This window comes from Phoenix dactylifera, chromosome 4 (genome assembly GCF_051530095.1).
Source record: "Phoenix dactylifera cultivar Ajwa chromosome 4, Ajwa_hap1_PhDact_Kaust_v1.1, whole genome shotgun sequence".
Lineage (NCBI taxonomy): Eukaryota > Viridiplantae > Streptophyta > Magnoliopsida > Arecales > Arecaceae > Phoenix > Phoenix dactylifera.
Genome location: NC_143193.1, coordinates 36777507 through 36790693, shown reverse-complemented (window position 1 = coordinate 36790693; position 13187 = coordinate 36777507). Strand labels below are relative to the sequence as shown.

General features: G+C 49.4%; 34 non-coding genes and 2 pseudogenes across 34 annotated transcripts; all 36 read left to right on the top strand.

Moving 5' to 3' along the window:
* The first annotated feature begins 192 nt into the window (after nt 1-192).
* On the top strand, nt 193-311 carry LOC149761415 (5S ribosomal RNA). Its single transcript, XR_016409997.1, has one exon. It is a non-coding gene; the product is annotated as a 5S ribosomal RNA (ribosomal RNA).
* A 246-nt stretch (nt 312-557) lies between these two features.
* Nucleotides 558-676, top strand: LOC149761414 (5S ribosomal RNA). The gene has a single exon (XR_016404274.1). It is a non-coding gene; the product is annotated as a 5S ribosomal RNA (ribosomal RNA).
* A 245-nt stretch (nt 677-921) lies between these two features.
* On the top strand, nt 922-1040 carry LOC149761413 (5S ribosomal RNA). The gene has a single exon (XR_016406652.1). It is a non-coding gene; the product is annotated as a 5S ribosomal RNA (ribosomal RNA).
* A 246-nt stretch (nt 1041-1286) lies between these two features.
* On the top strand, nt 1287-1405 carry LOC149761412 (5S ribosomal RNA). The gene has a single exon (XR_016401397.1). It is a non-coding gene; the product is annotated as a 5S ribosomal RNA (ribosomal RNA).
* A 247-nt stretch (nt 1406-1652) lies between these two features.
* Nucleotides 1653-1771, top strand: LOC149761411 (5S ribosomal RNA). The gene has a single exon (XR_016412114.1). It is a non-coding gene; the product is annotated as a 5S ribosomal RNA (ribosomal RNA).
* Nucleotides 1772-2016: 245 nt separating this feature from the next.
* Nucleotides 2017-2135, top strand: LOC149761410 (5S ribosomal RNA). Its single transcript, XR_016407643.1, has one exon. It is a non-coding gene; the product is annotated as a 5S ribosomal RNA (ribosomal RNA).
* Nucleotides 2136-2382: 247 nt separating this feature from the next.
* On the top strand, nt 2383-2501 carry LOC149761409 (5S ribosomal RNA). Its single transcript, XR_016409996.1, has one exon. It is a non-coding gene; the product is annotated as a 5S ribosomal RNA (ribosomal RNA).
* Nucleotides 2502-2747: 246 nt separating this feature from the next.
* LOC149761408 (5S ribosomal RNA) lies at nt 2748-2866 on the top strand. The gene has a single exon (XR_016405593.1). It is a non-coding gene; the product is annotated as a 5S ribosomal RNA (ribosomal RNA).
* Nucleotides 2867-3112: 246 nt separating this feature from the next.
* On the top strand, nt 3113-3231 carry LOC149761407 (5S ribosomal RNA). Its single transcript, XR_016412113.1, has one exon. It is a non-coding gene; the product is annotated as a 5S ribosomal RNA (ribosomal RNA).
* Nucleotides 3232-3479: 248 nt separating this feature from the next.
* LOC149761406 (5S ribosomal RNA) lies at nt 3480-3598 on the top strand. Its single transcript, XR_016412500.1, has one exon. It is a non-coding gene; the product is annotated as a 5S ribosomal RNA (ribosomal RNA).
* Nucleotides 3599-3844: 246 nt separating this feature from the next.
* Nucleotides 3845-3963, top strand: LOC149761405 (5S ribosomal RNA). The gene has a single exon (XR_016404273.1). It is a non-coding gene; the product is annotated as a 5S ribosomal RNA (ribosomal RNA).
* Nucleotides 3964-4208: 245 nt separating this feature from the next.
* LOC149761404 (5S ribosomal RNA) lies at nt 4209-4327 on the top strand (annotated as a pseudogene).
* Nucleotides 4328-4573: 246 nt separating this feature from the next.
* LOC149761403 (5S ribosomal RNA) lies at nt 4574-4692 on the top strand. Its single transcript, XR_016405592.1, has one exon. It is a non-coding gene; the product is annotated as a 5S ribosomal RNA (ribosomal RNA).
* Nucleotides 4693-4939: 247 nt separating this feature from the next.
* On the top strand, nt 4940-5058 carry LOC149761402 (5S ribosomal RNA). Its single transcript, XR_016412885.1, has one exon. It is a non-coding gene; the product is annotated as a 5S ribosomal RNA (ribosomal RNA).
* Nucleotides 5059-5306: 248 nt separating this feature from the next.
* LOC149761401 (5S ribosomal RNA) lies at nt 5307-5425 on the top strand. The gene has a single exon (XR_016409995.1). It is a non-coding gene; the product is annotated as a 5S ribosomal RNA (ribosomal RNA).
* A 246-nt stretch (nt 5426-5671) lies between these two features.
* On the top strand, nt 5672-5790 carry LOC149761400 (5S ribosomal RNA). Its single transcript, XR_016404272.1, has one exon. It is a non-coding gene; the product is annotated as a 5S ribosomal RNA (ribosomal RNA).
* A 245-nt stretch (nt 5791-6035) lies between these two features.
* Nucleotides 6036-6154, top strand: LOC149761399 (5S ribosomal RNA). Its single transcript, XR_016406651.1, has one exon. It is a non-coding gene; the product is annotated as a 5S ribosomal RNA (ribosomal RNA).
* A 246-nt stretch (nt 6155-6400) lies between these two features.
* On the top strand, nt 6401-6519 carry LOC149761398 (5S ribosomal RNA). The gene has a single exon (XR_016401396.1). It is a non-coding gene; the product is annotated as a 5S ribosomal RNA (ribosomal RNA).
* A 247-nt stretch (nt 6520-6766) lies between these two features.
* LOC149761397 (5S ribosomal RNA) lies at nt 6767-6885 on the top strand. The gene has a single exon (XR_016412112.1). It is a non-coding gene; the product is annotated as a 5S ribosomal RNA (ribosomal RNA).
* A 246-nt stretch (nt 6886-7131) lies between these two features.
* Nucleotides 7132-7250, top strand: LOC149761396 (5S ribosomal RNA). The gene has a single exon (XR_016404270.1). It is a non-coding gene; the product is annotated as a 5S ribosomal RNA (ribosomal RNA).
* A 245-nt stretch (nt 7251-7495) lies between these two features.
* Nucleotides 7496-7614, top strand: LOC149761395 (5S ribosomal RNA). The gene has a single exon (XR_016405281.1). It is a non-coding gene; the product is annotated as a 5S ribosomal RNA (ribosomal RNA).
* Nucleotides 7615-7860: 246 nt separating this feature from the next.
* Nucleotides 7861-7979, top strand: LOC149761394 (5S ribosomal RNA). Its single transcript, XR_016401395.1, has one exon. It is a non-coding gene; the product is annotated as a 5S ribosomal RNA (ribosomal RNA).
* A 247-nt stretch (nt 7980-8226) lies between these two features.
* LOC149761393 (5S ribosomal RNA) lies at nt 8227-8345 on the top strand. The gene has a single exon (XR_016412111.1). It is a non-coding gene; the product is annotated as a 5S ribosomal RNA (ribosomal RNA).
* A 246-nt stretch (nt 8346-8591) lies between these two features.
* LOC149761392 (5S ribosomal RNA) lies at nt 8592-8710 on the top strand. Its single transcript, XR_016404269.1, has one exon. It is a non-coding gene; the product is annotated as a 5S ribosomal RNA (ribosomal RNA).
* Nucleotides 8711-8955: 245 nt separating this feature from the next.
* Nucleotides 8956-9074, top strand: LOC149761391 (5S ribosomal RNA). Its single transcript, XR_016405280.1, has one exon. It is a non-coding gene; the product is annotated as a 5S ribosomal RNA (ribosomal RNA).
* A 246-nt stretch (nt 9075-9320) lies between these two features.
* LOC149761390 (5S ribosomal RNA) lies at nt 9321-9439 on the top strand. The gene has a single exon (XR_016401393.1). It is a non-coding gene; the product is annotated as a 5S ribosomal RNA (ribosomal RNA).
* Nucleotides 9440-9686: 247 nt separating this feature from the next.
* LOC149761389 (5S ribosomal RNA) lies at nt 9687-9805 on the top strand. The gene has a single exon (XR_016412650.1). It is a non-coding gene; the product is annotated as a 5S ribosomal RNA (ribosomal RNA).
* A 244-nt stretch (nt 9806-10049) lies between these two features.
* On the top strand, nt 10050-10168 carry LOC149761388 (5S ribosomal RNA). The gene has a single exon (XR_016407642.1). It is a non-coding gene; the product is annotated as a 5S ribosomal RNA (ribosomal RNA).
* A 247-nt stretch (nt 10169-10415) lies between these two features.
* Nucleotides 10416-10534, top strand: LOC149761387 (5S ribosomal RNA). The gene has a single exon (XR_016409993.1). It is a non-coding gene; the product is annotated as a 5S ribosomal RNA (ribosomal RNA).
* A 246-nt stretch (nt 10535-10780) lies between these two features.
* On the top strand, nt 10781-10899 carry LOC149761386 (5S ribosomal RNA). Its single transcript, XR_016405591.1, has one exon. It is a non-coding gene; the product is annotated as a 5S ribosomal RNA (ribosomal RNA).
* Nucleotides 10900-11146: 247 nt separating this feature from the next.
* On the top strand, nt 11147-11265 carry LOC149761385 (5S ribosomal RNA). Its single transcript, XR_016403878.1, has one exon. It is a non-coding gene; the product is annotated as a 5S ribosomal RNA (ribosomal RNA).
* A 248-nt stretch (nt 11266-11513) lies between these two features.
* On the top strand, nt 11514-11632 carry LOC149761384 (5S ribosomal RNA). The gene has a single exon (XR_016409992.1). It is a non-coding gene; the product is annotated as a 5S ribosomal RNA (ribosomal RNA).
* A 246-nt stretch (nt 11633-11878) lies between these two features.
* LOC149761383 (5S ribosomal RNA) lies at nt 11879-11997 on the top strand. The gene has a single exon (XR_016407372.1). It is a non-coding gene; the product is annotated as a 5S ribosomal RNA (ribosomal RNA).
* Nucleotides 11998-12244: 247 nt separating this feature from the next.
* LOC149761382 (5S ribosomal RNA) lies at nt 12245-12363 on the top strand. The gene has a single exon (XR_016409991.1). It is a non-coding gene; the product is annotated as a 5S ribosomal RNA (ribosomal RNA).
* A 246-nt stretch (nt 12364-12609) lies between these two features.
* Nucleotides 12610-12728, top strand: LOC149761381 (5S ribosomal RNA). The gene has a single exon (XR_016402712.1). It is a non-coding gene; the product is annotated as a 5S ribosomal RNA (ribosomal RNA).
* A 246-nt stretch (nt 12729-12974) lies between these two features.
* Nucleotides 12975-13093, top strand: LOC149761380 (5S ribosomal RNA; annotated as a pseudogene).
* Nucleotides 13094-13187: the final 94 nt, after the last annotated feature.

Genomic DNA, 13187 nt, shown 5'->3' with positions numbered 1-13187 from the left:
GCTTTTGGCTTTTCCTCTTCGGATAATTTTTTTCCCCCGAAAATAAACTGAGTCCGGAGACTGGCGGTGCTATGCCGCATAGCGGGACCAGCGCGTTGAATCCTACGCCAGAACGGCCCCGGCGGCGCGAATGTCTCGGGCCGTCGAGGTCTGCTGCTTTGTCATAAAAGGGAGTTTCGATGGGCATGTCATGGGTGCGATCATACCAGCACTAATGCACCGGATCCCATCAGAACTCCGCAGTTAAGCGTGCTTGGGCGAGAGTAGTACTAGGATGGGTGACCCCCTGGGAAGTCCTCGTGTTGCACCCCTTTTATTTTTTGCCCGCTTTTTTATTTTTTGATAATATTTATTTTTAATTTGTCGGCTTTTGGCTTTTCCTCTTCGGATAATTTTTTTCCCCCGAAAATAAACTGAGTCCGGAGACTCGCGGTGCCATGCCGCATAGCGGAACAGCGCGTTGAATCCTACGCCAGAACGGCCCCGGCAGCGCGAATGCCTCGGGCCGTCGAGGTCTGCTGCTTCGTCATAAAAGGGAGTTTCGAAGGGCATGTCATGGGTGCGATCATACCAGCACTAATGCACCGGATCCGATCAGAACTCCGCAGTTAAGCGTGCTTGGGCGAGAGTAGTACTAGGATGGGTGACCCCCTGGGAAGTCCTCGTGTTGCACCCTTTTTATTTTTTGCCCGCTTTTTTATTTTTTGATAATATTTATTTTTAATTTTTCGGCTTTTGGCTTTTCCTCTTCGGATAATTTTTTTTCCCGAAAATAAACTGAGTTCGGAGACTGGCGGTGCCATGCCGCATAGCGGAACAGCGCGTTGAATCCTACGCCAGAACGGCCCCGGCAGCGCGAATGTCTCGGGCCGTCGCGGTCTGCTGCTTTGTCATTAATGGGAGTTTCGAAGGGCATGTCATGGGTGCGATCATACCAGCACTAATGCACCGGATCCCATCATAACTCCGCAGTTAAGCGTGCTTGGGCGAGAGAAGTACTAGGATGGGTGACCCCCTGGGAAGTCCTCGTGTTGCACCCTTTTTATTTTTTGCCCGCTTTTTTATTTTTTAATAATATTTATTTTTAATTTTTTGGCTTTTGGCTTTTCCTCTTCGGATAATTTTTTCCCCCCGAAAATAAACTGAGTCCGGAGACTGGCGGTGCCATGCCGCATAGCGGAACAGCGCGTTGAATCATACGCCAGAACGGCCCCGGCAGCGCGAATGTCTCGGGTCGTCGAGGTCTGCTGCTTTGTCTTAAAAGGGAGTTTCGAAGGGCATGTCTTGGGTGCGATCATACCAGCACTAATGCACCGGATCCCATGAGAACTCCGCAGTTAAGCGTGCTTGGGCGAGAGTAGTACTAGGATGGGTGACCCCCTGGGAAGTCCTCGTGTTGCACCCTTTTTATTTTTTGCCCGCTTTTTTATTTTTTGATAATATTTATTTTTAATTTTTCGGCTTTTGGCTTTTCGTCTTCGGATAATTTTTTTTCCCCGACAATAAACTGAGTCCGGAGACTGGCGGTGCCATGCCGCATAGCGGGACCAGCGCGTTGAATCCTACGCCAGAACGGCCCCGGCAGCGTGAATGTCTCGGGCCGTCGAGGTCTGCTGCTTTGTCATAAAAGGGAGTTTCGAAGGGCATGTCATGGGTGCGATCATACCAGCACTAATGCACCGGATCCCATCAGAACTCCGCAGTTAAGCGTGCTTGGGCGAGAGTAGTACTAGGATGGGTGACCCCCTGGGAAGTCCTCGTGTTGCACCCTTTTTATTTTTTGCCCGCTTTTTTATTTTTTGATAATATTTATTTTTAATTTTTCGGCTTTTGGCTTTTCCTCTTTGGATAATTTTTTTTTTCGAAAATAAACTGAGTCCGGAGACTGGCGGTGCCATGCCGCATAGCGGAACAGCGCGTTGAATCCTACGCCAGAACGGCCCCGGCAGCGCGAATGTCTCGGGCCGTCGCGGTCTGCTGCTTTGTCATAAAAGGGAGTTTCGAAGGGCATGTCATGGGTGTGATCATACCAGCACTAATGCACCGGATCCCATCATAACTCCGCAGTTAAGCGTGCTTGGGCGAGAGAAGTACTAGGATGGGTGACCCCCTGGGAAGTCCTCGTGTTGCACCCTTTTTATTTTTTCCCCGCTTTTTTATTTTTTGATAATATTTATTTTTAATTTTTTGGCTTTTGGCTTTTCCTCTTCGGATAATTTTTTTCCCCCGACAATAAACTGGGTCCGGAGACTGGCGGTGCCATGCCGCATAGCGGGACCAGCGCGTTGAATCCTACGCGAGAACGGCCCCGGCAGCGCGAATGTCTCGGGCCGTCGAGGTCTGCTGCTTTGTCATAAAAGGGAGTTTCGATGGGCATGTCATGGGTGCGATCATACCAGCACTAATGCACCGGATCCCATCAGAACTCCGCAGTTAAGCGTGCTTGGGCGAGAGTAGTACTAGGATGGGTGACCCCCTGGGAAGTCCTCGTGTTGCACCCCTTTTATGTTTTGCCCGCATTTTTCTTTTTTGATAACATTTATTTTTAATTTTTTGGCTTTTGGCTTTTCCTCTTCGGATAATTTTTTTCCCTCGAAAATAAACTGAGTCCGGAGACTCGCGGTGCCATGCCGCATAGCGGAACAGCGCATTGAATCCTACGCCAGAACGGCCCCGGCAGCGCGAATGTCTCGGGCCGTCGAGGTCTGCTGCTTTGTCATAAAAGGGTGTTTCGATGGGCATGTCATGGGTGCGATCATACCAGCCCTAATGCACCGGATCCCATCAGAACTCCGCAGTTAAGCGTGCTTGGGCGAGAGTAGTACTAGGATGGGTGACCCCCTGGGAAGTCCTCGTCTTGCACCCCTTTTTATTTTTTGCCCACTTTTTTATTTTTTGATAATATTTATTTTTAATTTTTCGGCTTTTGGCTTTTCCTCTTCGGATATTTTTTTCCCCCGAAAATAAACTGAGTCCGGAGACTCGCGGTGCCATGCCGCATAGCGGAACAGCGCATTGAATCCTACGCCAGAACGGCCCCGGCAGCGCGAATGTCTCGGGCCGTCGAGGTCTGCTGCTTTGTCATAAAAGGGTGTTTCGATGGGCATGTCATGGGTGCGATCATACCAGCACTAATGCACCGGATCCCATCAGAACTCCGCAGTTAAGCGTGCTTGGGCGAGAGTAGTACTAGGATGGGTGACCCCCTGGGAAGTCCTCGTGTTGCACCCTTTTTATTTTTTTCTCCACTTTTTTATTTTTTGATAATATTTATTTTTAATTTTTCGGCTTTTGGCTTTTCCTCTTCGGATAATTTTTTTCCCCCGAAAATAAACTGAGTCCGGAGACTGGCGGTGCTATGCCGCATAGCGGGACCAGCGCGTTGAATCCTACGCCAGAACGGCCCCGGCGGCGCGAATGTCTCGGGCCGTCGAGGTCTGCTGCTTTGTCATAAAAGGGAGTTTCGATGGGCATGTCAAGGGTGCGATCATACCAGCACTAATGCACCGGATCCCATCAGAACTCCGTAGTTAAGCGTGCTTGGGCGAGAGTAGTACTAGGATGGGTGACCCCCTGGGAAGTCCTCGTGTTGCACCCCTTTTATTTTTTGCCCGTTTTTTTATTTTTTGATAATATTTATTTTTAATTTGTCGGCTTTTGGCTTTTCCTCTTCGGATAATTTTTTTCCCCCGAAAATAAACTGAGTCCGGAGACTCGCGGTGCCATGCCGCATAGCGGAACAGCGCGTTGAATCCTACGCCAGAACGGCCCCGGCAGCGCGAATGCCTCGGGCCGTCGAGGTCTGCTGCTTCGTCATAAATGGGAGTTTCGAAGGGCATGTCATGGGTGCGATCATACCAGCACTAATGCACCGGATCCGATCAGAACTCCGCAGTTAAGCGTGCTTGGGCGAGAGTAGTACTAGGATGGGTGACCCCCTGGGAAGTCCTCGTGTTGCACCCTTTTTATTTTTTGCCCGCTTTTTTATTTTTTGATAATATTTATTTTTAATTTTTCGGCTTTTGGCTTTTCCTCTTCGGATAATTTTTTTTCCCGAAAATAAACTGAGTCCGGAGACTGGCGGTGCCATGCCGCATAGCGGAACAGCGCGTTGAATCCTACGCCAGAACGGCCCCGGCAGCGCGAATGTCTCGGGCCGTCGCGGTCTGCTGCTTTGTCATTAAAGGGAGTTTCGAAGGGCATGTCATGGGTACGATCATACCAGCACTAATGCACCGGATCCCATCATAACTCCGCAGTTAAGCGTGCTTGGGCGAGAGAAGTACTAGGATGGGTGACCCCCTGGGAAGTCCTCGTGTTGCACCCTTTTTATTTTTTGCCCGCTTTTTTATTTTTTAATAATATTTATTTTTAATTTTTTGGCTTTTGGCTTTTCCTCTTCGGATAATTTTTTCCCCCCGAAAATAAACTGAGTCCGGAGACTGGCGGTGCCATGCCGCATAGCGGAACAGCGCATTGAATCCTACGCCAGAACGGCCCCGGCAGCGCGAATGTCCCGGGCCGTCGAGGTCTGCTGCTTTGTCATAAAAGGGTGTTTCGATGGGCATGTCATGGGTGCGATCATACCAGCCCTAATGCACCGGATCCCATCAGAACTCCGCAGTTAAGCGTGCTTGGGCGAGAGTAGTACTAGGATGGGTGACCCCCTGGGAAGTCCTCGTCTTGCACCCCTTTTTATTTTTTGCCCACTTTTTTATTTTTTGATAATATTTATTTTTATTTTTTCGGCTTTTGGCTTTTCCTCTTCGGATAATTTTTTTCCCCCGAAAATAAACTGAGTCCGGAGACTCGCGGTGCCATGCCGCATAGCGGAACAGCGCATTGAATCCTACGCCAGAACGGCCCCGGCAGCGCGAATGTCTCGGGCCGTCGAGGTCTGCTGCTTTGTCATAAAAGGGTGTTTCGATGGGCATGTCATGGGTGCAATCATACCAGCACTAATGCACCGGATCCCATCAGAACTCCGCAGTTAAGCGTGCTTGGGCGAGAGTAGTACTAGGATGGGTGACCCCCTGGGAAGTCCTCGTGTTGCACCCTTTTTATTTTTTTCTCCACTTTTTTATTTTTTGATAATATTTATTTTTAATTTTTCGGCTTTTGGCTTTTCCTCTTCGGATAATTTTTTTCCCCCGAAAATAAACTGAGTCCGGAGACTGGCGGTGCTATGCCGCATAGCGGGACCAGCGCGTTGAATCCTACGCCAGAACGGCCCCGGCGGCGCGAATGTCTCGGGCCGTCGAGGTCTGCTGCTTTGTCATAAAAGGGAGTTTCGATGGGCATGTCATGGGTGCGATCATACCAGCACTAATGCACCGGATCCCATCAGAACTCCGCAGTTAAGCGTGCTTGGGCGAGAGTAGTACTAGGATGGGTGACCCCCTGGGAAGTCCTCGTGTTGCACCCCTTTTATTTTTTGCCCGCTTTTTTATTTTTTGATAATATTTATTTTTAATTTGTCGGCTTTTGGCTTTTCCTCTTCGGATAATTTTTTTCCCCCGAAAATAAACTGAGTCCGGAGACTCGCGGTGCCATGCCGCATAGCGGAACAGCGCGTTGAATCCTACGCCAGAACGGCCCCGGCAGCGCGAATGCCTCGGGCCGTCGAGGTCTGCTGCTTCGTCATAAAAGGGAGTTTCGAAGGGCATGTCATGGGTGCGATCATACCAGCACTAATGCACCGGATCCGATCAGAACTCCGCAGTTAAGCGTGCTTGGGCGAGAGTAGTACTAGGATGGGTGACCCCCTGGGAAGTCCTCGTGTTGCACCCTTTTTATTTTTTGCCCGCTTTTTTATTTTTTGATAATATTTATTTTTAATTTTTCGGCTTTTGGCTTTTCCTCTTCGGATAATTTTTTTTCCCGAAAATAAACTGAGTCCGGAGACTGGCGGTGCCATGCCGCATAGCGGAACAGCGCGTTGAATCCTACGCCAGAACGGCCCCGGCAGCGCGAATGTCTCGGGCCGTCGCGGTCTGCTGCTTTGTCATTAATGGGAGTTTCGAAGGGCATGTCATGGGTGCGATCATACCAGCACTAATGCACCGGATCCCATCATAACTCCGCAGTTAAGCGTGCTTGGGCGAGAGAAGTACTAGGATGGGTGACCCCCTGGGAAGTCCTCGTGTTGCACCCTTTTTATTTTTTGCCCGCTTTTTTATTTTTTAATAATATTTATTTTTAATTTTTTGGCTTTTGGCTTTTCCTCTTCGGATAATTTTTTCCCCCCGAAAATAAACTGAGTCCGGAGACTGGCGGTGCCATGCCGCATAGCGGAACAGCGCGTTGAATCATACGCCAGAACGGCCCCGGCAGCGCGAATGTCTCGGGTCGTCGAGGTCTGCTGCTTTGTCTTAAAAGGGAGTTTCGAAGGGCATGTCTTGGGTGCGATCATACCAGCACTAATGCACCGGATCCCATGAGAACTCCGCAGTTAAGCGTGCTTGGGCGAGAGTAGTACTAGGATGGGTGACCCCCTGGGAAGTCCTCGTGTTGCACCCTTTTTATTTTTTGCCCGCTTTTTTATTTTTTGATAATATTTATTTTTAATTTTTCGGCTTTTGGCTTTTCGTCTTCGGATAATTTTTTTTCCCCGACAATAAACTGAGTCCGGAGACTGGCGGTGCCATGCCGCATAGCGGGACCAGCGCGTTGAATCCTACGCCAGAACGGCCCCGGCAGCGTGAATGTCTCGGGCCGTCGAGGTCTGCTGCTTTGTCATAAAAGGGAGTTTCGAAGGGCATGTCATGGGTGCGATCATACCAGCACTAATGCACCGGATCCCATCAGAACTCCGCAGTTAAGCGTGCTTGGGCGAGAGTAGTACTAGGATGGGTGACCCCCTGGGAAGTCCTCGTGTTGCACCCTTTTTATTTTTTGCCCGCTTTTTTATTTTTTGATAATATTTATTTTTAATTTTTCGGCTTTTGGCTTTTCCTCTTCGGATAATTTTTTTTTCCCGAAAATAAACTGAGTCCGGAGACGGGCGGTGCCATGCCGCATAGCGGAACAGCGCGTTGAATCCTACGCCAGAACGGCCCCGGCAGCGCGAATGCCTCGGGCCGTCGAGGTCTGCTGCTTCGTCATAAAAGGGAGTTTCGAAGGGCATGTCATGGGTGCGATCATACCAGCACTAATGCACCGGATCCGATCAGAACTCCGCAGTTAAGCGTGCTTGGGCGAGAGTAGTACTAGGATGGGTGACCCCCTGGGAAGTCCTCGTGTTGCACCCTTTTTATTTTTTGCCCGCTTTTTTATTTTTTGATAATATTTATTTTTAATTTTTCGGCTTTTGGCTTTTCCTCTTCGGATAATTTTTTTTCCCGAAAATAAACTGAGTCCGGAGACTGGCGGTGCCATGCCGCATAGCGGAACAGCGCGTTGAATCCTACGCCAGAACGGCCCCGGCAGCGCGAATGTCTCGGGCCGTCGCGGTCTGCTGCTTTGTCATTAAAGGGAGTTTCGAAGGGCATGTCATGGGTGCGATCATACCAGCACTAATGCACCGGATCCCATCATAACTCCGCAGTTAAGCGTGCTTGGGCGAGGGAAGTACTAGGATGGGTGACCCCCTGGGAAGTCCTCGTGTTGCACCCTTTTTATTTTTTGCCCGCTTTTTTATTTTTTAATAATATTTATTTTTAATTTTTTGGCTTTTGGCTTTTCCTCTTCGGATAATTTTTTCCCCCCGAAAATAAACTGAGTCCGGAGACTGGCGGTGCCATGCCGCATAGCGGAACAGCGCGTTGAATCATACGCCAGAACGGCCCCGGCAGCGCGAATGTCTCGGGCCGTCGAGGTCTGCTGCTTTGTCTTAAAAGGGAGTTTCGAAGGGCATGTCTTGGGTGCGATCATACCAGCACTAATGCACCGGATCCCATGAGAACTCCGCAGTTAAGCGTGCTTGGGCGAGAGTAGTACTAGGATGGGTGACCCCCTGGGAAGTCCTCGTGTTGCACCCTTTTTATTTTTTGCCCGCTTTTTTATTTTTTGATAATATTTATTTTTAATTTTTCGGCTTTTGGCTTTTCGTCTTCGGATAATTTTTTTTCCCCGACAATAAACTGAGTCCGGAGACTGGCGGTGCCATGCCGCATAGCGGGACCAGCGCGTTGAATCCTACGCCAGAACGGCCCCGGCAGCGTGAATGTCTCGGGCCGTCGAGGTCTGCTGCTTTGTCATAAAAGGGAGTTTCGAAGGGCATGTCATGGGTGCGATCATACCAGCACTAATGCACCGGATCCCATCAGAACTCCGCAGTTAAGCGTGCTTGGGCGAGAGTAGTACTAGGATGGGTGACCCCCTGGGAAGTCCTCGTGTTGCACCCTTTTTATTTTTTGCCCGCTTTTTTATTTTTTGATAATATTTATTTTTAATTTTTCGGCTTTTGGCTTTTCCTCTTCGGATAATTTTTTTTTCCCGAAAATAAACTGAGTCCGGAGACGGGCGGTGCCATGCCGCATAGCGGAACAGCGCGTTGAATCCTACGCCAGAACGGCCCCGGCAGCGCGAATGCCTCGGGCCGTCGAGGTCTGCTGCTTCGTCATAAAAGGGAGTTTCGAAGGGCATGTCATGGGTGCGATCATACCAGCACTAATGCACCGGATCCGATCAGAACTCCGCAGTTAAGCGTGCTTGGGCGAGAGTAGTACTAGGATGGGTGACCCCCTGGGAAGTCCTCGTGTTGCACCCTTTTTATTTTTTGCCCGCTTTTTTATTTTTTGATAATATTTATTTTTAATTTTTCGGCTTTTGGCTTTTCCTCTTCGGATAATTTTTTTTCCCGAAAATAAACTGAGTCCGGAGACTGGCGGTGCCATGCCGCATAGCGGAACAGCGCGTTGAATCCTACGCCAGAACGGCCCCGGCAGCGCGAATGTCTCGGGCCGTCGCGGTCTGCTGCTTTGTCATTAAAGGGAGTTTCGAAGGGCATGTCATGGGTGCGATCATACCAGCACTAATGCACCGGATCCCATCATAACTCCGCAGTTAAGCGTGCTTGGGCGAGGGAAGTACTAGGATGGGTGACCCCCTGGGAAGTCCTCGTGTTGCACCCTTTTTATTTTTTGCCCGCTTTTTTATTTTTTAATAATATTTATTTTTAATTTTTTGGCTTTTGGCTTTTCCTCTTCGGATAATTTTTTCCCCCCGAAAATAAACTGAGTCCGGAGACTGGCGGTGCCATGCCGCATAGCGGAACAGCGCGTTGAATCATACGCCAGAACGGCCCCGGCAGCGCGAATGTCTCGGGCCGTCGAGGTCTGCTGCTTTGTCTTAAAAGGGAGTTTCGAAGGGCATGTCTTGGGTGCGATCATACCAGCACTAATGCACCGGATCCCATGAGAACTCCGCAGTTAAGCGTGCTTGGGCGAGAGTAGTACTAGGATGGGTGACCCCCTGGGAAGTCCTCGTGTTGCACCCTTTTTATTTTTTGCCCGCTTTTTTATTTTTTGATAATATTTATTTTTAATTTTTCGGCTTTTGGCTTTTCGTCTTCGGATAATTTTTTTTCCCCGACAATAAACTGAGTCCGGAGACTGGCGGTGCCATGCCGCATAGCGGGACCAGCGCGTTGAATCCTACGCCAGAACGGCCCCGGCAGCGTGAATGTCTCGGGCCGTCGAGGTCTGCTGCTTTGTCATAAAAGGGAGTTTCGAAGGGCATGTCATGGGTGCGATCATACCAGCACTAATGCACCGGATCCCATCAGAACTCCGTAGTTAAGCGTGCTTGGGCGAGAGTAGTACTAGGATGGGTGACCCCCTGGGAAGTCCTCGTGTTGCACCCTTTTTATTTTTTGCCGCTTTTTTATTTTTTGATAATATTTATTTTTAATTTTTCGGCTTTTGGCTTTTTCTCTTCGGATAATTTTTTTTTCCGAAAATAAACAGAGTCCGGAGACTGGCGGTGCCATGCCGCATAGCGGAACAGCGCGTTGAATCCTACGCCAGAACGGCCCCGGCAGCGCGAATGTCTCGGGCCGTCGCGGTCTGCTGCTTTGTCATAAAAGGGAGTTTCGAAGGGCATGTCATGGGTGTGATCATACCAGCACTAATGCACCGGATCCCATCATAACTCCGCAGTTAAGCGTGCTTGGGCGAGAGAAGTACTAGGATGGGTGACCCCCTGGGAAGTCCTCGTGTTGCACCCTTTTTATTTTTTGCCCGCTTTTTTATTTTTTGATAATATTTATTTTTAATTTTTTGGCTTTTGGCTTTTCCTCTTCGGATAATTTTTTTCCCCCGACAATAAACTGGGTCCGGAGACTGGCGGTGCCATGCCGCATAGCGGGACCAGCGCGTTGAATACTACGCCAGAACGGCCCCGGCAGCGCGAATGTCTCGGGCCGTCGAGGTCTGCTGCTTTGTCATAAAAGGGAGTTTCGAAGGGCATATCATGGGTGCGATCATACCAGCACTAATGCACCGGATCCCATCAGAACTCCGCAGTTAAGCGTGCTTGGGCGAGAGTAGTACTAGGATGGGTGACCCCCTGGGAAGTCCTCGTGTTGCACCCCTTTTATTTTTTGCCCGCATTTTTCTTTTTTGATAACATTTATTTTTAATTTTTTGGCTTTTGGCTTTTCCTCTTCGGATAATTTTTTTCCCTCGAAAATAAACTGAGTCCGGAGACTCGCGGTGCCATGCCGCATAGCGGAACAGCGCATTGAATCCTACGCCAGAACGGCCCCGGCAGCGCGAATGTCTCGGGCCGTCGAGGTCTGCTGCTTTGTCATAAAAGGGTGTTTCGATGGGCATGTCATGGGTGCGATCATACCAGCCCTAATGCACCGGATCCCATCAGAACTCCGCAGTTAAGCGTGCTTGGGCGAGAGTAGTACTAGGATGGGTGACCCCCTGGGAAGTCCTCGTCTTGCACCCCTTTTTATTTTTTGCCCACTTTTTTATTTTTTGATAATATTTATTTTTAATTTTTCGGCTTTTGGCTTTTCCTCTTCGGATAATTTTTTTCCCCCGAAAATAAACTGAGTCCGGAGACTCGCGGTGCCATGCCGCATAGCGGAACAGCGCATTGAATCCTACGCCAGAACGGCCCCGGCAGCGCGAATGTCTCGGGCCGTCGAGGTCTGCAGCTTTGTCACAAAAGGGTGTTTCGATGGGCATGTCATGGGTGCGATCATACCAGCACTAATGCACCGGATCCCATCAGAACTCGGCAGTTAAGCGTGCTTGGGCGAGAGTAGTACTAGGATGGGTGACCCCCTGGGAAGTCCTCGTGTTGCACCCTTTTTATTTTTTTCTCCACTTTTTTATTTTTTGATAATATTTATTTTTAATTTTTCGGCTTTTGGCTTTTCCTCTTCGGATAATTTTTTTCCCCCGAAAATAAACTGAGTCCGGAGACTGGCGGTGCTATGCCGCATAGCGGGACCAGCGCGTTGAATCCTACGCCAGAACGGCCCCGGCGGCGCGAATGTCTCGGGCCGTCGAGGTCTGCTGCTTTGTCATAAAAGGGAGTTTCGATGGGCATGTCATGGGTGCGATCATACCAGCACTAATGCACCGGATCCCATCAGAACTCCGCAGTTAAGCGTGCTTGGGCGAGAGTAGTACTAGGATGGGTGACCCCCTGGGAAGTCCTCGTGTTGCACCCCTTTTATTTTTTGCCCGCTTTTTTATTTTTTGATAACATTTATTTTTTATTTTTCGGCTTTTGGCTTTTCCTCTTCGGATAATTTTTTTCCTCCGAAAATAAACTGAGTCCGGAGACTGGCGGTGCCATGCCGCATAGCGGAACAGCGTGTTGAATCCTACGCCAGAACGGCCCCGGCAGCGCGAATGTCTCGGGCCGTCGAGGTCTGCTACTTTGTCATAAAAGGGAGTTTCGAAGGGCATGTCTTGGGTGCGATCATACCAGCACTAATGCACCGGATCCTATCAGAACTCCGCAGTTAAGCGTGCTTGGGCGAGAGTAGTACTAGGATGGGTGACCCCCTGGGAAGTCCTCATGTTGCACCCTTTTTATTTTTTGCCCGCTTTTTTATTTTTTGATAATATTTATTTTTAATTTCTTGGCTTTTGGCTTTTCCTCTTCGGATAATTTTTTTCCCCCGACAATAAACTGGGTCCGGAGACTGGCGGTGCCATGCCGCATAGCGGGACCAGCGCGTTGAATCCTACGCCAGAACGGCCCCGGCAGCGCGAATGTCTCGGGCCGTCGAGGTCTGCTGCTTTGTCATAAAAGGGAATTTCGAAGGGCATATCATGGGTGCGATCATACCAGCACTAATGCACCGGATCCCATCAGAACTCCGCAGTTAAGCGTGCTTGGGCGAGAGTAGTACTAGGATGGGTGACCCCCTGGGAAGTCCTCGTGTTGCACCCCTTTTATTTTTTGCCCGCTTTTTTCTTTTTTGATAACATTTATTTTTAATTTTTTGGCTTTTCGCTTTTCCTCTTCGGATAATTTTTTTCCCTCGAAAATAAACTGAGTCCGGAGACTCGCGATGCCATGCCGCATAGCGGAACAGCGCATTGAATCCTACGCCAGAACGGCCCCGGCAGCGCGAATGTCTCGGGCCGTCGAGGTCTGCTGCTTTGTCATAAAAGGGTGTTTCGATGGGCATGTCATGGGTGCGATCATACCAGCACTAATGCACCGGATCCCATCAGAACTCCGCAGTTAAGCGAGCTTGGGCGAGAGTAGTACTAGGATGGGTGACCCCCTGGGAAGTCCTCGTGTTGCACCCCTTTTATTTTTTGCCCGCTTTTTTCTTTTTTGATAACATTTATTTTTAATTTTTTGGCTTTTGGCTTTTCCTCTTGGGATAATTTTTTTCCCTCGAAAATAAACTGAGTCCGGAGACTCGCGGTGCCATGCCGCATAGCGGAACAGCGCGTTGAATCCTACGCTAGAACGGCCCCGGCAGCGCGAATGCCTCGGGCCGTCGCGGTCTGCTGCTTTGTCATAAAAGGGAGTTTCGAAGGGCATGTCATGGGTGCGATCATACCAGCACTAATGCACCGGATCCCATCATAACTCCGCAGTTAAGCGTGCTTGGGCGAGAGAAGTACTAGGATGGGTGACCCCCTGGAAAGTCCTCGAGTTGCACCCTTTTTATTTTTTGCCCGCTTTTTTATTTTTTGGTAATATTTATTTTTAATTTTTTGGCTTTTGGCTTTTCCTCTTCGGATAATTTTTTCCCCCAG